Source organism: Tamandua tetradactyla (genome assembly GCF_023851605.1).
Source record: "Tamandua tetradactyla isolate mTamTet1 chromosome 16 unlocalized genomic scaffold, mTamTet1.pri SUPER_16_unloc_1, whole genome shotgun sequence".
NCBI classification, from domain to species: Eukaryota; Metazoa; Chordata; class Mammalia; order Pilosa; family Myrmecophagidae; genus Tamandua; species Tamandua tetradactyla.
In genome coordinates this window covers 5132-28414 of record NW_027518248.1, presented here as the reverse complement: position 1 = coordinate 28414, position 23283 = coordinate 5132, and the positions used below count along the sequence as shown (strand labels likewise).

General features: G+C 52.2%; 2 long non-coding RNA genes across 5 annotated transcripts in view; one reads left to right on the top strand and one right to left on the bottom strand.

Moving 5' to 3' along the window:
* LOC143672823 (uncharacterized) overlaps positions 1–7509 on the top strand; it is a 34121-nt gene extending 26612 nt beyond the window's left edge. For both annotated transcript variants that reach the window (XR_013170063.1, XR_013170062.1), the window contains 2 exons: positions 5821–5986; positions 6437–7509. This is a non-coding gene — a long non-coding RNA (uncharacterized LOC143672823). The remainder of the gene's footprint in view (positions 1–5820; positions 5987–6436) is intronic.
* LOC143672822 (uncharacterized) lies at positions 4120–9386 on the bottom strand. Of its 3 annotated transcripts, XR_013170061.1 has the most exons (4): positions 9159–9386; positions 8078–8203; positions 6854–7042; positions 4120–6489 (listed from the first exon to the last, which is right to left on the bottom strand). It is a non-coding gene; the product is annotated as an uncharacterized LOC143672822 (long non-coding RNA). The 3 variants fall into 3 exon arrangements; XR_013170060.1 differs by lacking the exon at positions 8078–8203 and having other exon boundaries at positions 9159–9377; XR_013170059.1 differs by lacking the exon at positions 8078–8203 and having other exon boundaries at positions 9237–9370.
* Positions 9387–23283: the final 13897 nt, after the last annotated feature.

Sequence of the window (23283 nt, the reverse complement as noted above, 5' to 3'; positions counted from 1 at the left end):
TCCTGATGCTCCTCCTCCTCCAGCCCTTCCTCCTGATGCTCCTCCTCCTCCAGACCTTCCTCCTGATGCTCCTCCTCCTCCAGACCTTCCTCCTGATGCTCCTCCTCCTCCAACCCTCCCTCCTGACTCTCCTCCTCCTCCTCCAGCCCTTCCTCCTGATGCTCCTTCTCCTCCAGATCTTCCTCCTGATGCTCCTACTCCTCCAGACCTTCCTCTTGATGCTTCTCCTCAAGACCTTCCTCCTGATGCTCCTCCTCCTCCAGACCTTCCTCCTGATGCTCCTACTCCTCCTCCTCCAGCCCTTCCTCCTGATGCTCCTCCTCCTCCTGACCTTCCTCCTGATGCTCCTCCTCCTCCAGACCTTCCTTCTGACTCTCCTCCTCCTCCAGCCCTTCCTCCTGATGCTCCTCCTCCTCCTCCAGACCTTCCTCCTGATGCTCCTCCTCCTCCAGACCTTCCTCCTGATGCTCCTCCTCCTCCTCCAGCCCTTCCTCCTGATGCTCCTCCTCCTCCAGCCCTTCCTCCTGATGCTCCTCCTCCTCCAGACCTTCCTCCTAACGCTTCTCCTCCTCCTCCAGCCCTTCCTCCTAACGCTCCTCCTTCTCCAGACCTTCCTCCTGATGCTCCTCCTCCTCCAGCCCTTCCTCCTGATTCTCCTTCTCCTCCTCCAGCCCTTCCTCCTGACGCTCCTACTCTTCCTCCAGCCCTTCCTCCTGATGCTCCTCCTCCTCCTGAACCTCCTCTCCCTCTCCTTCCTCCTCCTCTTCCCTTTTTCTCTTTTGGTTTGTGTGTTGTGTTTTTATCAAAGTGATTACGCCAAAAAAATTCCGAAAGAGTGTTACAAAATTGAAACTTGCAGTAAATGAAATCATGGAACTCAGCCTGGTTGGGCACCTTCCAGCCATTTACTTCCCGTCCCCATCATGACAGCCCCCATATGCTTATAGACCCCCGAGTCAGCGAGCCTGTTGCTCTGCAGAGGCCACGCCCCAGGGAGCCTCCACTGAAGCCCTGGGTGGCCCTCAGGGAGCAGGGGATACCTGCGGGTTTCTTGAGCACACACCAGTCTGGGGTGGGCATGGGTGTTCTACCATGGATTGTAACCCTGCGAGGAGATGACAGAAGCCCTCAAGTACAGGACTGGACCCTGTCTTCCAGTCCTTCCTTCACTCAGAAAACACCTACTGAGTGGTGACTCTGCCAGAAACCGACCCAGATGCCAGGATATAGAGTCAGACAGGAGGGGAGCCTCCTGCCTTCTCAGAGTTCACACTCTGCCAGAGGAGAAGCAGTCCACCAACCCTGAGATACATGTATCACAGCTGTGCTGTTATGTGTTAGGGAAAACTGATGCAGTCATGAGTTTTGTAGCTCATCCATCATGATGGGGTCCCTCTGCCCCTGACTCTGAGCTGGCTGGTGACCTGATCTGACCCATCAGAATGTTGCAGGAGTGAGTCCCCTGGCTGGGCCTTGAGTGACCCTGTGGTCTCCTGGACTGCTGCCCCAAGACCTCCAAGTAAGGAAAAGGCTGTGACTCTGGGGAGAAAGCCACTGTGTCCAGCAGACAGCCAGTACCAAATGGCTTTCTAGGACCTTCCAGCCCAGCCTATAGCTGCAGGAGACCCACCCAGCCATACCTCAGAATTGTGACCCATGATAAAGTGCTGTTTGAAGTCCCTGGGCTTTGGGTTCAGGTGTGACAAGCGTGCAGTCACCCATCTATGATCTGGAGAAGGCACAGAAGGTGAAAACAGTGAGACTGGAAGGATGAAGAAGAGTCATTCAGGCAAAGAGTGGGGCTCAGGGCCTCCCACGGCCTGGGCACAGCACATACCAAGCCATTGAAGAGGAGAAACATGGATGGCCTGCGGGGTGGAAAGGCAGCACAGCTGGCCCCAGTGCAGAGGTGAAATTTAGCTTCATTACTTTGCCCATCACTGCTGTGCACACAGCTGGCCACATGCTGGAGTGCATTGGTGCAGAATGAACACCTGTCAACAGAGTGACCCAGATCCAGTGTGGTCTGTGGATAACTTACAGCCACAAGCATTTAGGCTCATTTTCAAGTCTGTGGGTTGCACTGGTAGTGCTGCTCTGGGCCGGGGCTCTCTAATCTGGGCTGGACATGCCAGTGGGTGCCTGGGGCTGGCTGGACCTGGGTGGCCCTGCACGTGTGTGCCGTGTACTGGTCATCAGTTGGGGGGTAGTGGGTGACTTGTCAGCCTGCTTTCCCCTGGGGCTGTCCTTGCAACTTCCGAAATAACCCAGCAGCCCAGGGCCACTTCCATCACCTGCTATCAGCCATGACAAGCCCAATACCGGCTCAGAGTCCAGGAGAAATGGACCCTGCTCTGGATGGGAGAAGGAGAGGATGCAGACACGGGGTTGGGTAGCAATAGGCCATTTAGGTCATCAGTCTTGGCCTCAGGCCATCATGTTGAGGCTCTGCAGAAGACACATGAGTGGGTCAGGGGCTCTTCCTAATGTGCTTCCAGAACATTCTCCAATGGATCCTTCTGACATTCCTCTATCCCCATTCCAGGAGGAGAGCTGAGATAGGTCAGCAGCCAGGGCTGGGACCCCGGGGGGGGGGGAAGCTTCAGCCTTGGTGGTGGCCCTGCACAGCCCACTTCTCTTGCTACAGCTTGGCATCATGCTCCCAAGCAGGCGAAGTGCTGCAAATGGAGGCTTTAGGAGGTGCTGGCCATGACAGCTGGCAACTGGAAGCTGTTTGGCTTTAGCATGGGTGTGGTCCAGCAGCGGTGGCCTCACCCCTCATGGTCTGAGCTCCCTCATCGTCAAGCACAGGGCTTGTGGGGATAGCAACCAAGCTCCTCCCAGGTCCTGGCTGGGTCTTCACCACCAGTGCATCTCCTGCCCCCCACAGCCGCCAGGCCATCCCCCCAGCTGGCACCTGGAGCTTTTTCTTCACTGTGAAGATGGGTCCTTTCAACCCGTTGGTGGTTGGTCAGGAGAAGCCCATACTTCATGATAGCATGGTACTAAAAAACGAGGGAGTGCAAGGATCCATGACCCACCTTGGGAGGCATCTTGCCTTGGCACAGATGTGGCGATGTCCCCGGGGAGGTTTCCTGAGGCAGGACAGATGGTGAGGGAAACAACTTCTTCAAGGTCACTTCTTGGGGGTGTGAGGCCCTGCTCTCCAGTCCCCCAGCTCCGCTGGCCCAGCCCCTGCCCTTGAGCCCTCCGGCCCTGGCACCTCTGCTCCCCAGCCCCAGCACTTGAGACTTCCAGCCCCTGTTTCTGAGCCCTCCCCCCAGTCCCAGCACCAGAGTCCCCCAGTCCTGCTGGCCCAGCTCTGATGCCTTAGCCCCCTAGCCCTGCTCAAGCAGATACTGCCCTTGTTTCCTGGCTGAGTTACTTTTCTCAGGTTTTTCTTGCTTGCCTTCTCTGCCTCCACACTGGATGGAGCCACGACTGCAAGGACACAAGCGGACCACTCTCCTCCTCCTCACAGGGGGCTCTTCAGGAGCTCTGCTCTCCCTTGTGATGCTTGTAAGGGGCCTGCGGATGCAGCCCCTGCCCCAGCTGCCCAGCCGTGCCTTGATGCTCAGGGAGGCTACGGCCTCTGCCGGGCAGACCCCACTCCCCATGGGAGCCCTTGCACTCTTGCCCTGGCCTTCTGGCCTTTTACACTGGGCTGAAAGGCTGCCCTGAGTGGCGAGGAGTTCAGAGTCCGAGTCTGACCTTGGTTGGAAGTTGGTGACCTGGTCGTGTGGTCCTGAGAGGCCAGTGATTTCCCTGAGTGGCATCTTCCCCCCCCATAAAGGGGGCTGACAGTTCTACCTCCCGGGGAAGGGAGGAGGGTGAGATGCTAAAGACGATGCAAGATGGGACAGTGTGTGCCATGCCATGGACATCTCGCAAGCATTAACTCCCTTCCTTCCCTGAACTTGTCTTGTTTTCTGATCTTGAGCCAGTGGGTTCTGTTGTTACTAACATTTAGTGTAGTATCAGAAGCAAATGGAACAGAACAAGCAAAACTGGTTTAAATTCCTTTGCAAGTTTTTTCCTGGGTCACATTCCCATTTTGTTTAAGGAAACTGGGGAATCTGTTCATTTCTCTCGGCTTCCTTCCTCTCCACCTCTGTTGGCTTCATACATCTTTACCTATGTCGGAGCCCTGCCCGCCATACTGAAAGGCTCCAGATTTTCCCCCCACCCCAGCTCAGAAATGGTCCCGGCCTCTGCCATGAAGGGTTAGTCAGGACGTCCCACCACCTATGACCCAAACCCAATGTGTCCTTGGGGCACTCTCAGCTCATGGGATCCAGCCCTGTTGCTCCTGATGGTTTTCCATGCTCAAGTGTAAGAGGCAATATGGACACGGGATATTTTTGGTAAGTAGGGCTGAGTTAATACAGTTTCAATGTTAACACACCATCATGCCAGACAGCCTAAAAATACTCCACTTGAGACGTGTTCTCCATAAACAGAGTTCACTCAGCCCTGAGGATTCTCAAGCTGATTGTTGGTTTGGTTCTCAAGTGTTGTTATTACTAAATGTCTGATTACATCCCTTGGGCTCTGGGAAGACTCCCAGCTGGGGTCTAAGAGTTTGGACGATAGGGCAAACATGTCTGTGCACACCTCCTGGCCCTGGCACTCAGCTGTGTGATGCTGGGCAATTGTCCACCCTCTCTGTGCACGTCTCTCAATTTGTAACATGAGGGTAATTTAGTAGCTTCTTCAGAGTTACAATGAACTACTGTCTGCAAAGTGTCTCAAAGCTTGCACATGGTGCTTCAGCAAGGTTTACAGATAGTTAGTAATAGTAAGAAAAGTACCCCCTGTAAGGCAGGGTTACAGTAACTGCTTTGAGGAAGGCAATTCCCTCGGGGTCCAGGACAAGGATGAATGTAGAGGAGTAGTTGCTGTCACTCACTGAGATACCAATATGTTTTATGCACGTCACATCACTGAACCCCACAGCCTCCCTCACCCCCATAGCTGGTGCAGCTATCCCATCCTACAGAGGAAGGAATCGTCCCTCAGAGTCAGGCCCTGAGGTCATACAGTTCACTGTCATGAGAGCACATGACACCGTGCCTGCTGTCCGCGGTGCCCAGCTCCTGTCGGCTGTTCAGAAAACCTGCTCTCCAGGCAGAAGACCTGAGCCTCAGGCATCCATTGCTTTGCCCTGGAAGGCTGCGTGCATTGGCTTTCTGCACACCTGTGATGAAAGACTAAAGCAGCCGCACAAAGCAATGGACTCAGGGACCCTGAGTCTTGTTTGGATGATTCCTTCAGAAGCAGACCCTGATCCAAAGATTTAAGTGCAAGGAGCTGGGACATAGGAGAGCAGAGCAGACATTGAGGCAGGTGGCCCAGAGAAGGGGTGGTGGCCAGGGGAAATGAGGTCTGCCTTCATCTTCCACAGTCACCCCTGGCACATGTGGCATGCTGCAAACCATGTCAGACACATGCCTCGAGGCATCCCCTCCAGGGGCAGGAGCTGAGACAGAGGCACTCACCCCAGCCCATCAGCTCAGGGCTGGTTCCAGCCAGACCTTCTGAAGTACTGAGTGGTGGGGAGTGAGTGCTGGCAGCTGGGAGTGGGTGCTGGGAAGTGAGCCCAGCATGCCCAAGGGGAAGTGGGTGACACTCCAGAGCCTGCTACATGGGGCCTCAGGGACAGTTCTGGAAGGGGCAGGCGGAAGTGTCCCGGAAAGAAGATGCTGACCAGAGGGGCCTGTGGGCTCAACCTTGGGGGGAGTGAATGTAGGGATGGGATACTTGTGGCCTCCTGGAATTTGGCTTAATAAAGGGCCTGGTTTTTACTCTTCTTAATCACAGGCACCATCTTCAGTGAATTCTGATACAGAAGGGTCTCCGAGTTGGACCTGTTCCCCGGTTCCTGCTCTACTTCGGCATCACTGCCCACCGGGAAGACTCAGTCAGGACCTGGGCCATGGATGCTGGCAGTGGGACCCGGGAAGCCTCATCACCTATCCTGAAACTGGTGTGACTCAGCCCTAGAGTGAGATCCCAAGTTCTGCTCAGCCCTAAGTTGTGCGATCACAGGGCATCAGCTGTCCTGGAGCTTCGCAGCCAGGCTGGACCTGCCCTGGGCTCTCACAGGCATGGGCCTGTCTCCTTATAGACCTGACATGGCCCTCTTCTCCTCCAGAGCTCCTCAAAATCCAGCTCAGATTCTCATACACAGTAGGCACTTTACTAGATGTAGAGTGAATGGGTGCTCCAAGTTTGCTTGCTTACAGGAGCCCCGAGTGCCCCCATCCTCTTTAGTTATTTTGTATTTTCAGGTTCAGTCCCTCCCACCTTCTAGAAGGTGCTTTTACTGAAGTCAGAGAAGGTGCCCTCCTCTTTGGGGCGTGTAGGGGGCTCACAGCTGGGGCTGGCACACGGTGGCAGGGACATTCACGGCTGCCACCTCTCCTTATCTTCCCAGGCGGCCTCTGGTGGTTGGAGTTGGGATGTCAGCTGCCACAAGAACTCCTATAACTGGGGACAGCGCATCGAAGATTCCACTGGGGTGCCAGAGGCTTTCTTCCGCCACCCCTCACTCGAACCCCACTCCCAGCCCCCAGCCCAGCCCCCACGCCAGCCCCTCGGACTACGTGATTCTCTGAGACCCACGTGGCCCATTCAGGGCTTCATAGTGTTTTGGGGTTGACTGTGGCTTGGCTGGACCATGGGGTTGTTCGATTTAAACACAGATCTCCAGCCCATCTGCGTGGAGCCCCTCACCATGGGAGCTGCTAGAGGGGGGCCCCAGAGGGAGGAAATGGACTTCTGGCATTGGAAGGGATGTAGAACCCCTTTCCCTGGGGCTTCATGCAGCAGGTATTCCACAGAATTCGCTCACCTGATGTTTGACACCTGTAGTGCTGGCAGGGAGGGGATCTCCTCCTCAAACTGTCCCTTGCAGTGTGGAGCTACTGGGTCTAAGATCTGTGGTCATGTCGCTTTCCATCCTTTCTGCTTGATGATCAAAAGGTGCACCTAAGGACCAGGTCCTCCAGGCTTCTTTCCCATCATTGGGACACCCAGCTCCCTTCAAATGAAAGAACACTGAGAGTTTGAAAGGAACCCATCACCTCTGGGCACCCCCTTTGTACTTGTCTAAGCTTCTGACAATGTGAAAGATGATTTCAGAGGGAACTGTCTGCTTTTCATTGGATGATGTGGGATCCAACTTGGAGAGATCAGGCGACTTGTTGTGGGCTCTGAGGGCTGGGGGTCCGGTCAGTCTCTAGGGAGAGAGCTGGGAAGGGGCTGGCCAAATGCTGCACAGACCCTGGGCCACGAGCACCCAGGAGGGCAGGGTACTGCTTTCCCCTCACCCCTGTGACCTCCACCTCACAGGTGGCATGTGCAGCCGCAGTGTTGCCCCTGGCATCAGTAAATGCTAAACACCGATTTTCAGAAGGAGAAATGTGGCCTTGAGCACAATCCTCTTTGCGGCTTGCTATTTTTACAAGCTTCTCCCTATTCTTAGTAACTTTTAAAAATAAAGTTGTCAACAGCATCTCCTTCCCCTGTAACATTTCCGCCAAGACCAAAGATCTTAATGAACTGTGCATTCAATTACAGGAAGGAGGCAGCGAGGCAAGTGGGAAGGACCTGCCAGCCTCTTGGGGGAACAAACTTCCAAGGAGAGATTTATGCATTTAGAGCAGGCAAGCATCCCCAGGGAGAAGAGTTCCGACTTGAGCACACCTGTGAACACATTTAGCCTGCTGTCAAACCTGACAGTTTTGGTAAAAATGGTTCCAAAAGAGAAAAGAACAATTTTGGGGAAGAAAAGCACCTGTTTTTACCTCAGCTTTACCTAGGCAGCTGTCAGGTTATGAGTTAGGGAAACATACAATTTACCCAATTTCTTGCTAGTTTTGGTCAAACCCATGACAGCCCAGCAGGGGAGACCTGGCATCCTGCGGCCATTGCAACCCAGGCCGGTGGGCAGCTCTGTCCCTGACACTGGCTGACCCAGCCCCAACAGTTAGCAGTGCCCTTTAGCCAGTTTTTCATTCTCTCCTACAACACCGACGTGAAGCAAGGAGGACAAGATCTAATGAATTTCTTTTACCCAGTGGTAACCCTTGTCCAGCGTGGAACATTCTCTCATCCATTCATCATTTTGGTTCTCCTGGAGAGCTGACTGGGAGATGGGGTTCAGCACCCACTTGCTTATGGGGAGCACTTGGGGTCCAGGCTAGTGGAAGGGCCACAGAGGGGTCAGGATGGAGCAAAGGCAGGAGATGAGCTGGGGCAGCCCAGTGGTGACCTCACTCTCCGCCCTCTGCTGTCACAGCCTGACAATGGGTGACCCCAGGAGAGGCTGCAGTCAGGCCGTCCCGAGTGCTGAGTGATGCTGGCAATGCCATCTTCCCTGGAGCAGGAGCTGGGGCACTGCACAACCTCTGCCCACCTGCTTACCCCTCCACTCCCTTCAGCGGGGACATCCAGGGACCCCATCGATTCTTGGCCTCTTGCTCTGCTGGATCCCCATGGCCAGTGGTATGTGGGAAAAAAACAGCTCACAGAGTGGTGGGAGCAGACCCTGCAGCTAATACTCAGGGTATTAGCTGAGTATTGCTGCCCCTCGCAGAGTGCAGTGCACACACTTGGCGTCGCATCTGGGACACCTAAGGGGTGACATGTACTCTGAGAGTACAGCACCTTCTACGGGGGCAGGATGAGGATGTGTATTAGGAGATGGTGGCCAATGAGTCAGTGGGGACAGGCAGGGCTGGTTTTGAGAGAGATCCTGGAATTGCAGGGACCTGAAGAGCCACAAGTCTGGTGGGAGCTGGCCGAGGTGCTGGCAGAAGCTCTCCATCCAACAGGTGGCTAGGGAGACTCCGAGGTGCCCTCCCCCATGCCCAGCGTGGGGCACAGCATGTTAACAAGCATGCAATTTTTAACATTGAAGACATGTTTCCATCACACGCCAGCCTCTTGCACCACCCTTCTCCCTCCACCTCAGGGGCAGGGTGCCGCTGTGGTTCCACATTTATTTCTGTGGGAGACTGAGGTTCAGGGGTGGGCATTCTCGCTTAAGGAGGCATGGCTGCAACTCCAGGAAACCAAGACCCATTCTAACCCAAGTTTGCTCTAATCTGTTCTATTCAGAGTTTCCTGAACGGTCCTGGAGAGCAATGGGGTACCTTCCAGTTCCTTTCCAACGCCCGGGAGTATTTTATGGTTCTGGCTCAAGCCCACTTATACAGGAAGCCAGCCTGCACCTGCTGCTGTCTGCCAGGAGCTGATGAGTGTTCCAGAGCCTTCCATCTATTTGGGTCACTGGCGGCCAAGTGGGAGGTGGCTCTTCCTCTCACCTGTGGTTGCTGCACAGGAACAGTACTGCCCCCTGTGCTGATGTCATAATGTCCTCTCACTGGACAGGACCCTTTACCCTACAGAGCTCCCAGCAGCCTGCACCTATGACCCCCTATCTGCTGGGACCTATAGCCCCCAGACCTGGGTGTGACCCCACTGCTGCTTTGTCCTATTTCTTTCTCCCTGCACCTCCACCTTCCTAGGGGCCCTGAACCCTGAATGCTTCTAGCATTCTGCACTCATCCAGGAAGTTGCACCCTCCCAACCTTGCACCCTCCAGCTCTGCACCCTTTGGCCCTGCACCCACCAAGGCACCTGTACCCTCAAAGTCCCGCAGCCACCAAGGCACCTGCACCCTCAAAGTCCTGCAGCTACCTAGACACCTGCACCCACCAGCCCCACACCTTTCCAGGCTCCTGAGATCTCCCTGAAAAGCCCATGCACCCTCCCAGGCCCCTACCTGCCCTGCACGGCCTGTGTTATTCCATCCAAACCCACTCGCCCCAAATGGCTGGGATGGAGTCACTGGTCTGGACAGAGAGGCCTCACATGGAGTATTTTAAGAATTAGGGAGTTCAGCAGGTTTAAATACAAACAGTAAGTCAAAATCACAGCATTTCCTCTATGGGGTTCTTCAGAATATTACTTAATGACTAAATAGGAGTGACTTGTGCTTGGCAGATTGGTCGTCCTCGGGTGCTTTTGTCAGTTCTCAACAGTGCTTTTGGGCATAAAGAGCAGGGCCCTGAGTGCTGATGTCTGAGCCCAGCTCTCCAGAGCTCATGCCCTGGGAAAGCTGCTGAACCCTGCTGCCCCTCTGGAAGGTCCTGTGCCTGGAGTGTCTCCAGGACATGAGGAGGCCAGAGAACAGGTCTCCAGGTGCTTTCTGGCACCTGCGGGCAGCACCATTTCCAGAGTGTGAATCTGGGGCTTCCCGGGGGCTCCCCAACCCTCCAACCTTACAGCCTGGTTTCTGCTCTGAGCCTCGTGGTGGGGGTGGGGTACTCTGTATTCTTGGCTGGTCCCCTGGTGCCACCTCCTCTCCAGGATGTTCCCCAGCCTGCCCCCTCCCCCACATGCCACTTGCCCCCAGGGCCCGTGACCACCCGCAGCTACCGTGAAGACCCTGTTTCTGTCGTCCTCACCAGGAGGCATTGCTTGCCCATTTCAGGTAGGCCCCGCCATGTGTGGTGCTGCAGAGTGGGAGGGAGGTCTGTGCCTGATGGGAACAGCCCTCATCTCAGGACAGGAAGAGGGCTGTAGGGCCTGTCGAGGGGGCTGTGGGGCACTGTGTGGGGTTTACCGGTGAGCGAGGAGGTGATGCTGGCCAAAAGGGTTCCTAGGCACTGGCCTGAGGGGGCGGCATGGGCACAGTGGTCTCTGCAGGGTCCCTCTGAGCCTCAGCACTTCCATTCTTGACTGCCCTTTCCATTTGAGGGGCAATGCCTCTCCTGACAGTGGTAAAGTATCGTCCAGGGTGCAGGAGACAGGCCCAGGCATGCCTGGCTCTGCTTCTGGCATCCCTTCCAGCCAAAAGCCCACACATTACTGGGAACCTGCACAGGCTGAGGCTAACTAGAGGCAGTCAGGTTAACTAGGGGAAGTGAGGTTAAGTGGGGAAAATGAGGTCAACTGGGGGAAGTGAGGTTAACTGAGGCAGTGAGGCTAACTCAGGACAGTCTCCTATCTCCCCAGGAAAGGGATGCTGAGCACATATTTCTTCAAATCCCCTCCATCCCCACCTCAGAAGTGTGACCCTGATTGTCCTGTGCCTGTAGGATGTCCCTTTGCTTCCACCAGTGGTATCTGGGTGCCAGCTCCATTTGGTTCTGGGCAAGACTGGATGCAGAGGGAAATGAGCCTTGTCTACAGTCACCTGGGCTTGCACAGGTGCCCATGAGGACATGTGCAGTACCGTGTCCCCATCCCCTGGGCCTGCAGGGGTGCCCACGCAGATATGTGCTGTCACGGATCTCCTGGACCTGCATGGGTACCCATGGGGATGTGCTGTCATTGCGTCCCTTGGACCTGCACGAGTGCCCATGGGAAGATGTGCTGTCATTGTGTCCCCTGGATCTGCACAGGAGCCCATGAGAACATTTGCTGTCACCACATCCCCTCTCCCCTGGGCCTGCACGGGTGTGTATACCTGTGGTCCCAGCATTGGCTTCTTTCTGGATGGCAGTGGCAGAAGCAGACCGCCCCCAGGGCCCAGTGGAGAGCTGCAGTCCCAGCCGCAGAGCTGGTATAACCAAGACCCACCCTGCAGTCAGTCTGGGGCACCCCAAGATGAGCAAATTGCCCAGTGCACTGCTGACCTTGCTGCTGTTCCATGGTGGGCCCACCCTGAGGATGGCCTCTGAAGAGTGGTCACTTCTCTTTTGTGTTGCTGTGCAGGTCCCAGGAGATGGATCGAGCAGGGTTGGGTCCAGCTGAGTGCAGCTCCAGAAGACTCTCTGTCCAGTTGGGGATGGGCATGGACCCCTCAATTGCAGAGTTGGAGGGGGCAAGGCTCACCGAGCTTTCCAGTGGGGAAGCAGGTGTGGGTGGTGAGGTCGCTTGCCCAGGGTGCTCAGGGGTCTGGCAGAGCACTGGGTTCCTCCTGGGCCAGCAGCTCTCATGGCAAGGAGGCCCTGAACTCAAAGGCACTGCGGAGGTTTTTAGTAGGGCTCAGGTACTGCAGCTTCTCGGTGAAGAACCGGGAGAGACCTAAAGTGCGAGAGCATGCGGTGGGGATGTGCTGTCATTCAACTGAAGAGGAAGGGGCCACACGGCCCTCAGAGGGCTTTTACCTGGCTGAGCTCCCTGTGGGTTGAGCTGCTTCCAGCATGTTCCTGTGGGAGATGGGGTGTGTGTGGGGGGAGCACTCACCACTGGGGCACTGGGGACGGCTTCCTCCTTCACCTGCCAACCCCCATCCCAGAGCTCTGAGGACCGAGGAGACGGCCATGGCCATCGAGGTCTCCAGGGCAGCGTGAGGCAGGTGCAGCCGCACCCTAGGCCCAGTCATAAGCAGTGAACCTTCACAAGGGTTGACATGGATGATGCCCTCACAAGTCATACATTTGTTCACTCATTCATTCATTCTACCACACTTCCTGAGGGCTGTCACTGCTGGCCCCGGTTCTGGGCACCCCTGGGAGCTGGTGTCCTGGCGCATTCCCATCTCAACCCTCCAGAGCAACTCCACGGCACTACCAAGGAGGAAGCCCTCCCCAGGGGTTCTGGCTACAGGTGTGGGGGGGAGCTAGCCCTGGGGGTCTACTTCTAGAATCTTTTCTCCTGCTGGGCTCTTGACCCTAAGGGTGTATCACATGCCTTGCACCGCCAGGCCCCCCCCCCAACCTCATGACCCCCAGCGCTCCAGGTCCAGCCTGAGCATGCGGGGACCCCACCCCAGACACAGGCCTCCTTCAGCTAACGGTCAGGGCTGTTTCCATCCCCTCACTGCCAGGTTGTTTGTGTGCATTAAAAAGACAGAAGCAGAACAAGATGGGCCTGCAGTCCCACCTGGACACATGCTGAGCAGCCCTGGGGGGCAGAGTTGGGGGTGGCCACCCCTCAGCCCTGCCCCGGGCCTCCCTGCCCATGACCATGGGTTATTTGGTCCAGGAGATTCTCCAGGGTCGGTGGTGCTGGGCGCTGTCTGAGTGAAGGAGGGGTGGGGTTGGCTCAGGTCACTCCCCCACTCTGTTTGCCCAGCTGCCTCCCCTCACCCTGTCACCGCCCTTCCCTGCCCGGTCACTCAGTGGGGGCCCGCCTGACCTGGCCCCTCCATGGCCTCCCGAGGCCCTGGTGCAGCACCTCCCCAGGGTGGCTGGCATGGGGGTGGCCGGCATCGGTGTAGGGTGCCAAGAGTTTGCATTCTGCTTGGAAAAGCAACCGCTTCCTTTCTGACTCCTCTCGTTTCACACCTCCTTCCTTTTCTCCCCCTCTCTTCTCTTTTCCTCCTCCCTCCCTCCTCTTTTCTCCCTCCCTGTTTCTCTCTATTAATTTCTCCCTCCTCCTTCTGTCTCTGTCTCTCTTCCTCCCCCTTCCCTCCTTCTCTCTCTGTATGTCTAGGTCCCTTTCTTACCCTCCCTTGCTCTGTCACAGGCACGGGGTTCCTCTGTGTCTCTCCATCTCTGAGCCTCTCCCTCCCTACCCCTCTCTCTCTCCCTGTCTCCCCCCTCCTTCTCTTCTCCTTTTCCTCCATCTCTCCCCACCTCTCTCTCCTTCCTTCTCACACTCAGGTGCAAACACATCACACAGTCATAATCATCCAAGATAATTGTGTAATAAGGTGGAAACACCCTGAGGATTACTGTAGCAAGAATGAGGAGGGTTTGGACATTTTTTTCTGGACATGACTGACCCTCAGCTGTTGCCCCATCCTTATCCTCTCTGCCAGGCTCTGGGCCCTGCTCCCTGCAGTGCCCCACCCAGCAAGCCCTTAGCAGCTGACTGGCTTTAAGAAATTCCATACATGCCCCCCATGACTGATATCATTGAGTTGTATGTTAGTCTCTGGATGGCTTGGGATTTGTAACAAAAGGGCTAAAAAATGTTCCAATGGGTGTCTATTCTGTGCTCTTTAGAGGTTTTGGGTAAAATTGGGTCACAGCTGCGGTGTAAAGAAATGTGGCTGGAATGGCTGAGGTCATGGGGTGCTGGATGGACTGAAAGAGTGAAACCGGGGAATTTAGCCCCTGTCCAATGTCACCATCTTACAAATGCGGGAGTTGAGGTCCCCAAATGTGCCTGAAATGAGAAGATGTGGCCGCAGAAGAAGGAATGTGAATCATCCTTATGGAGATCAGCTTCCTGGCCTCCAACCCACAGTATCTGGCCTGTCCCAAGGGGAGCTCTGGGCCATGCCAGAAATGAGGCGCAGCAGGGTCTGTCCATGGTTGCATCTCCTGCGATGATCTCTCAGTCCCCAGGGAAAGGGGACGCTTTCTGTGCCGCTTCCCCACCCCCAGCAGCTCAGCCTTCACAAAGGCCCCACACAGAAGCCACAGTCCTGAATAACGTGCCCAGGGCATTGTGCCAGGTGGGGAGGAGCTGGGATCTCCTGCATATGTGTCACAGGACCTGGTCAATAGACTCGACTATTAATTCAGTTATGCTAAAGGTGTGACTTATGGAAAGGAAATGGACTCACCCACGGGCCATTTGCTGGATTGTGGATGTCTCTGAGCCACACAGGAGCCCCAGGCCAGCCCTGGACAGGCATGTGTCCAGGCAGAGGAACCCTGCCAGGCACAGGCAGAGGGGAGGCTGCCTCAGGGGCCCTGAGCTGTGGGTGGAGTCCTCTGTAACCTCCATGTCATGCCATGTCCCAGGGTTTGTTGCAGCCCTAGAAAGAAGCACCTTCTCCTCTAAACTTCCATGCATTCCACCTCCCTCAGAACCTGGCCCAGATGGGTGTTGTGGCTCAATTCAGGGAATGGGGTCTTGAAGGAAAGGGTGTGGGGGGCTGGGCCACACCTCCTACCGTCTCCTAGGAGAGGGGGGCAGAGACAAGCGCCTGCATCTTCTACACGCGGGTTTAGCCCCCAGGGAAGCTGTGGGGAAGGTTTCAGTCCTGGCGCAAGATGGGAACCATGGCCCAGGTGGCACTGCAAGGAAGGACAGTGGTCTTCAGTCAAGCCAGGACAAAGAAAGGGCATAGGCCCATGGCAGGTTACCAAGTGCAACCACTATATTTTGGGGACACCTTTCCTCAGGGAAGGTGGCTTCTAGGGAGAAAATGGGGCATGAAGGCTGAGCTCTCAGTCGGGTGGGGGGCTCTTGAACCTAAGAGCTGAGCTGGCTGCTGTTGGACCCCGCTCCAGCCTGGCACTCAGTCCAGGGTGCATTCTGAGCCCATGCTCTGCAGCTGGGGCCATCAGCTGTGCAGCCATGAGCAGGGCTTCTGGGAGAAATGAAGACCCAGCAGATCTTTCCTGGGCCCACGGGGTGGCCCTCTTCCCTCCCAAGGCCTTGGCTGACTCCTGGCTGCAGGGGGCCAGTGCTTCCCTACCTGCCCTCTTCCCTGTGGGCCCAGGGCAGGGCAGGCAGTATCTGATGCTGCCAGGGGAGGCAGGTGACCAAGGTGGCCCTCTAGGGTGCACCTGCATCCAGATGTGGAGGGGAGAGAGGGTGGCAGCCAATGGATGTCTCCACTAGCCCGGTGGGAACTGTGCCCTGGAAGCCCAGCTGGCCTGGAGGCACCTTAACAGAAGACTCAAGGTTGGAGGTGCCAAGGTGGGAGGTGGCAAACAGAGGTGCACACGTGCATGCAGACTCTTACACACAAGGAGACATTCTCACATGTACACACATTTGCTTTGAGGTTGAAGAGTCCAGAGATTCTTCCTCTCATGTTGAGCTCTGGACCCTGAGGGTGCATCACACATGGCCTTGGGGACAGTGGTGGAACCAGCCTCCAGCCCAACCTCAGGACCAAGAGTGCTGTCCGTGGTACTGCCTGGACTCAGAAGATTTGTTCATAGGTTCAAGGGCCACCTTCACAGAAAGGTCTCCAAGTAAATGTGTGGGCAGGAGCAAGCTTCCCTAGGAGGCAGGTTCTTCCACCTAAGAAATTCCATCACAAGGAGCAATGAATGCAGCCACTGGGGCAGGAGGGAAGCTGTCTGATCACAAAACATTGCAGGAACTATGCTTCAAGAAGGAGACCACACTCAACCCCAAACAGCACAAAGGTGTGGCAGGAGTCAGCAGGACTCCCTGCAGTTTGTAAAAGCATGCCTGCAAATGAACCTCTGGCTGTGAGATTTCTTCCTATCAAGCTGATGTTCCCAGGTCCTGGATTCTGGATGGCCAGCACCAATGGGCATCCTGTGAAACCAGAACCAAGGAGAGTCTATCAACTGTCCTCTCCCAGCCACTGTGTCTATATCTGAGGCTAGCACTGCACTGTCTTGGCTGTGCCCCAATAACACTTTGGGGTCTTTAAACCTTCAGCTGAGGAGATGCTTGCTCTGAGCTGATCCTGCTTCTGGTGACCGATGGATCCCCAGGGCCTCCAAGCTCAAGAGGCAACCTGAGAAGCATCAAGGTCTGTGGTTGGGGGCTGATGTCTGGCACTTTGACAACACATACACAGTACATGAGGATTAAGGGCAATGGCTGCCTCAGATCCATGAGATTTCAAGGAAGCACCAACTTGTTCAAACTGTTTATACTATTTGACCAAACCAGTTGCAATTGAATTGGATTGGTTATAAGTGCCTATTAAGAAGTTGGAAGGAAACCCCAAGTGGGGCACCTACCTTGTATGCAAGGGCATTTACAAGTTGCATGATCCAAGGACTAATCTGCAGCTGGGATTGCTGGCTGTGACAGCAAAGCACCTAACAGACATCAAAAATCACCTCTGTGAGATACACCGAGAAAAAGTGAAGAGGTTGTGTGTGATAGATGAGGTACCCCTTCGTGAGACGTATTTTCTATCTCAGGAATGTAAATCTCATACATTGTTCACCATTGAGAAGGCAAAAGAAATCCTCAAGCATGAGGTCAAGGAAATTCTGAATTTTCTACACAAGATATTAGGGTCTTACAAAAGAGGACTTCCCTTGGAGAAAAATGAACAGGTACCAAGTGGTAGCTCACTGAAGTGCCAGTCCAAGGTGACGAATTTTCCAGGGGTGGTTTTGAGAGACTTGAGTCTGAAATAAGGATGGTTAGAATGGATTAAACCATTTTAAATGGGTTTAACCCTGATGGGGAATCACCGAGTCCTTATCTCACGGTCCTCCTGGATTTGCCAAGCGTGGTTAGTACAGGGTCAAGCAGGAGCTGGTTGACCACGTGGAAAGATTGGATTGTTCTGCCATCATGGGGACACAGATATTTAGGTCAGGAATACATCACTGGGAGGTCATTATGGGAGAGAAGAATGAGTGGGGAGTAGCAATCTGTAAGGCATCCTTGGGTAGAAAGAATGTCTCCTTCTTCAATAAGGGTTTGTTTTTGTTGAAAACATGCTTGTCACAGACAATACTAAAACTTCTGCAACCCCAATTCTTTATTATTAGCTCCTCTGCAAAGCCTATTACTAGATTATGGTTTGGGTCTATTTATTTTATGATATCCTGGGAGATTGTCCATCTTTGTTTGCCAGTTTTGCCATTAGGACCACTTCTTTCTGTGTTCTCACAATATTCATAGGCATTCTGTATACAAGCCTTAAATAACAAAAGCATAACTTTGACTCTTCTAAGATTAAAAAAAAAAACAATCTGGTTAAGAGTTAGGGAGTTTTGGAACAAGATGATAGAATGATAAATAACATTTAGACATGGTTACTGCCCCAAGGAGTTTATAATTAGAATCATAATACACACTGACATAGTTTATCAGGCTAAAGACTGAATTAATTGGCAGAAACAAAATTCTCTTTATTTTAAAAGTTGTAACTCACAAAATTTTTAATTGATCCTCAGATTCTATATGACTTCTTATACATTGACAAAGCTATCATTAACTTATTCTAACACTAAATTCAAGAAATATATATATAGACTTGCTAATTATTACAAGAGATTGAGGCCTGGCATTCAAGTTGGCATCCACAGTATTGGAAATGATGCAAATATAGAGATTCAATAACGTGAAGGAAATATTTGTTATTTATATGTACATGACACAAACTGAGATTAATATATTAACCAGATGGCGTCCCTACCAAATTTATTCTCCCTTTGACCTCACCTTAAATGAGGTTGTCATTGTTTGCTAAAGCTGCTGGAATGCAATATACCAGAAAGGGGCTGTTTTTTTTACAACTGGAGATTAATTAACGTACAATTTACAGTTCTTAGGTCATGAAAATTCCAACTCAAGGCATCAACAGGATTATATCTGGATTCTGAAGACAGGCTGCTGGCACCTGGGATATCTTTGTCTCTTGGAAAAGCACCTGACTGGCATCTGCTGGTCCTTTTCTCCCAGGTTTTTTTGCTTTAAGATTTTGGATTCAGTGGCTTCCTCTCTGTTTTCTTTGGTGCTCCCTTAGCTCTCTGGGGTTTTTCTCTAAACTTCTCTGGGGTCTTTTTCTGTTTGCTTCTCTCAATCTCATCTCTGCTTCTATTTGTGTTTAATCCTCTTATAAAGGACTCCAGTAGATGGACTAAGACCTATCTTGAATGTGTGGGTCATATCTCAGTTGAAATAACCTAATCGAAGGATCCCACCTACAACAGGTCTACACCCACAGGAATGGATTAAATGTAAGAGCATGATTGTCTGGGGTACATAACAGCTTCAAACTAGCACAGGGGTGATCATCAAAAAATTAAGTTATTTGCAGACAAATTTCTTGGGAATGTAACACTGACAGGGTTTTTTTTTTTACGTTTTAAAAGAACGGTATCTGAAGAAGCCTGCTAAGCAGAGTCAGATTAATCCCAGGAAAACTCCTAAGCCCTAGAATATACAGGTTTTTGCATTTGGTCATTTGGGGCAGGAGAAACAGTTTCGTTTTTTTTAAAACTAGACTAGTGTTAAAATGTACACTTAATTATTTATATTCATTAGGAGAACTTTCTCTAAAGACGTATATCCATAAAATATACGTTCATTATTGACTTACCATTAACATATGGTTGTCCGTACTTTTCTATATTTTCATTTTCTTGATTATTAAAGATATTTCATGAATAACAAACTGCCAGTAGTTTGACTCTAAGGAATATCTGATTAAAGTTGAATATTCATTGCTTAAAAAAAAGCAGCAGCAGCAACCTGGTTAAGAATTAGCAGAAAAGCACATTGAAGATGATGAGTCATTGAATGTTTATTAACATGGCTAAAGGATTCTGATTCCTTTGGGCTTTAATGTTTTTGAACTTTAACTTGCTAGAACGTTTACTTTTTAGAACTTAATTCGCTCCCAGGATGTTCACCATAGTGAGAAGTTTACATTCATATGTAGTGGATTTCTGTGTTATGGGCAGTTTTTTAAATGGCATTGCTAGTTTCTGGCGCTTTGCCATTGAAATACCTTAATATTGTATTTATTATAATTGCAGAACCTCTGAAGGTTTGAAGTGGATAACATAACAGAGTATAATTTGGGATAGTGAATTACCTATCCACTGCTGCATAACGAATGACCTCAAAACTTGGCAGCTTCATATGATGCCCATGGGATTCCCTATGGATTCTAGTGAGTCAGGAATCCATGTGTGGCTGGGCTGCATCTTTTGGCCCAAGACCTCATCAGAAGGCTCAACCAGGTGAGGATCCACTTCCAAGCTTGTTCAGATGGTTGATGGCAGGATTTGATTCCTCATGAGATATTGGATGGGGGGGCCCAGTTCTCCATGTGTGTTCACTGAAGGTCCATTTCAGCTCCTTGCCATATGGGCCTCTCCTAATGGGACCTCAGAGTGAGCAGGCAAAAGAGCAAGGAAACATGCCCAAGATGGAAGCCTGTCTTTTTGGAAATGACATCTGTCTAGTCTCTTTTTGCATATTCCTTTGTCCAGTGGTGAGTCACTAGGTACAGCCCACACTTGGGTGATAGGAACCAGGGTGTGTGGTTACCAGGAGGTGAGGGCTATGGCAGAAGTTGCCCATCACAGATAGGAAATTTCCAGGAAGTACATTTTTCAGCTTTGGGGTAACCATTCTATAGATTTAATTAGATAATATTCTAACCATCCCAGGGACTTCTGGAGAAAAAACTCTGTATGTCTCCATGGTCTCCTGCAGGACGTTGAAGACCAGAGGTTGGCAATGGGAGTGTGTCCTTAGGAAGGTGGTACAAGGAGTGTCTTGATAGCTCCTGCTCACTTTGGATAGGCTGAGTGGTGATCCCCCCAGATTAAGAGCAATCTAAAAGCTGAGAATGTTGAGGTTACTGTTTGTTCCATCTCCTGACATTTCCTTCTTGTTCTTCAGTTGTCCCTCCCAGGGGAATTACATGTATGATGAGCTTGAAAGGAGAAACTAAGGACATTTTTCCAGTAACCAAATGCTGTGTGACAAATCATCTCAATAATTAGGGGCTTAAAACAACAATAATATCCCTGCTTATGTGCTTGCTCCTCACAATCAAACACCAACCCAGAGGCCTTGAAAACCTATCACAGATCATGTGCCTTCTCTGCTTATGACCCATGTGCCCTTCAGTCCCAGCCAAAGCCCTAAACCATTCTTGGCTCCTACCACCTCTCTGGCCTTCAGTCCCATTAGGCCGCTTCCTCCTGACCACCCCACCCAGACTGGCCTTGAGCTCCTCCTCCAGCCACAACTTTGCCTTGACTTCAGGTCCTCTGCACTTGTTTTTCCTTCTGCCCTGAAAACCCTTCCCATGGAAATCTGCATGATACCCCCTCTCCCCACAACTCATCTAGGTATTTTCCCAAACGTCCTCTCCATCAGGCTCCCCAACCTGTACATTCCCACTCCTCACTCTTTGCTCTCTTTCTTCCCGAACAACATCTGACAGACTACATCTTACCCTGCCTTCACCTTTGCTGCCTGTCCCCTCCTTCACTGGAATGTCAGTGTCGTGAGGGATGTTTGTCCATTGAGTTCATTGCTGCATGTCCTGCACCTCAAAATAGTACAAGGCACATGGCAGCTATGTGGTAAATATTTGAGTGAATAAATGAGTGAATGAGTGGTGTTACCTGTTCCTCTTTGTTCAAAGTAGGGACTAGATATTACCTTTTAAAGTGGTTCCATTTTAATTGGAACCTACTTTTTAAGTGGGACTGTTGGATTTTTGTCTTAGGGCAAATTTCCTGGTAAGCAGATGGTCACAAGCCAGACCTACAAAGAGATAACTTGGCTAAATTCCCATGGTGGGGGCAGTGGGAGACCCCTCATGCCCCCCCACAGCATGACCTAGCTCCTAAGGTGAGCTCTCCTGCCACGGTGAGGGAGCCCGTGGGGACTGGGAGGACGTAGCTTTCCTAGAGGAATCTACTGTTTGGAGGAGAGATCAGAAAGCCCCAAAGGGAAGACTTGATACCTTCCTCATAACTACACCAGGTAAGTGTAGCATTTGGCAGGTGTGGATGCAGGTGTGTGCTGGGGGCCGGGGGAGAGGCAGTACTCATGGAAGGCTTTTCTAAGGATGTGATACTTATGCCGAGACATGAACATGAGGAGTTAGCCCAGGGAAGTGTGGGTGAGAGAACACTCCAGAAGGAGGCCAGTGTGTTCAGAGGTCATGTGTCAGGAAGGAGGTGGGACTGGGTTCATTGGAGCTGGGCTTTGACCAGCTGTGTTGGATGGAAGGGGAGAGGGACACAGTCATTGAGAGTCCCTGCACCTCAGTGTCATGATTCCAAATCCTTTGGTGATATTCCATGTATCCTAAGCCAGAAAAAGAAGAAAGGAGCAGATGGGGCTGACTAGTGAACATCAACTAGGTAGGAGGGCCATTGGGCCAGGTGCCTCGGTGGGGCAGGTGTGAAGATTCCAGCTGGGCTTGGGGAGTGCCTGAGGGAATGAGATGGACAGACAGGAGGTGGGCTTGGGGAGGGCATGCTTGGATTCATGGTTTTGGACCATGATTTGGAGAAGTTTCTAGTGCTGCCAAGTCCCAAGGAAGGCCACAAATGTGTGGTGTGAAGGAGAACATGGCAGGAGGTGAGTTGGGGAAAGGGCTGAGCATCCTGTGGGGCCTGAAATTGCCATAATAAATGTAGTAGTTGGGGTTGCAAGGAGGGACACTTTCCAGAGTGAAAGGATGAGGGTGGCAGGGTCCAGAGGCACTGAGATTCTGTGTAGAATTATTCAACACTAACATGAGACCCAGGTAGACATTCAGACTTGATGAGGGTGCGCTTGGGGAAAGCAGAATCTTTAACTGAGAGTGAGAGGAGGAAAGAGAATATCTGACTTTTACCTGGGATTCTCCCTGGCAGCATTACCAGTATTTATTAGCACAACAGTGACCAAATCTCTTAATGCACTTTGCCTTCTGTGCATGCTTTATTCAGGGATAAAACTTCCTCATTTAGGCCGAAGACTAAGTGTGAATACCTGGCTCTGTGAGCAGAGGTTTTAGAGAGGTCATTTTGCTCTTTCCTGGAAGACTCACTGTTGAGGTTCCTAAGAGGGAGGATTTTCCTCTGCATCTGCCCAGCTTTGGCTCACAGTGATTGAAATGCAAAAATTCCCTCAGGACGCCACTAGCTAAGCGCCTCTGACCACGGGTGAGATGGGTGTGAGTTCCCATAAAGAACTCGGCCAGGGGGACTATTCACTCAGCCCCGCAGAGCCCCACTGTCTCCCGGGTACGGCGCCTCTTCCCCAGGTAGAAATCTGTTTTCAAAATCTCAGGCCAATGCAGACACGAACGCCAAATCCAATCTCTCCTTGCAAAGACACTGCTCCATTATATCACACCTGACCCACATAACCCCACAGAAGCTACGAGAAGAGGTTTCTAAACAATTACATAATGGCAGCTAAATCTAAAACCCTGAGTAGAAAATCCAAAATGTTTTCTCTCTAGGAAGAAAGGGGATGAATTGCAGCAAAGGAGTAAATAATCGAGTTACCTGAAAGGGGACCCAACAACTCAGCTGCGTTTGGGGATGAGGAATGGGGATGGATATTCACATTCTATCACAGTCAGTGTGAATGAAGGCAGCAGGGCTGGCGGAGGACCTGGCTGGGTGAGAGAGAAGGGAGCACTCAGCCCTGGAGAGCCCCTGCCTTCCTTCAAATGGGTGTGTTGTTTCCTTCAACACCAGCCTTCCTAAATACGTGCTGCACCAACCCCAGGTCTTTTCTCCCTTCCAGATCGTGAGGTTTGGGAGCTAGGGTGCATGGGGTATCAATTTCTTCTGACCTGCTGTAACAAAATGCCATGAAACTGGGGGCTGAAAACAGCAGAAATTTATTCTCACCATTCTGTGGGCCAGAAGTCCAAATACAAGGGGCTGGCAGGGACACGCTCCCTCCGCAGGCTCGAAGGGAAGGTCAGGGCTTGCTCTTCCA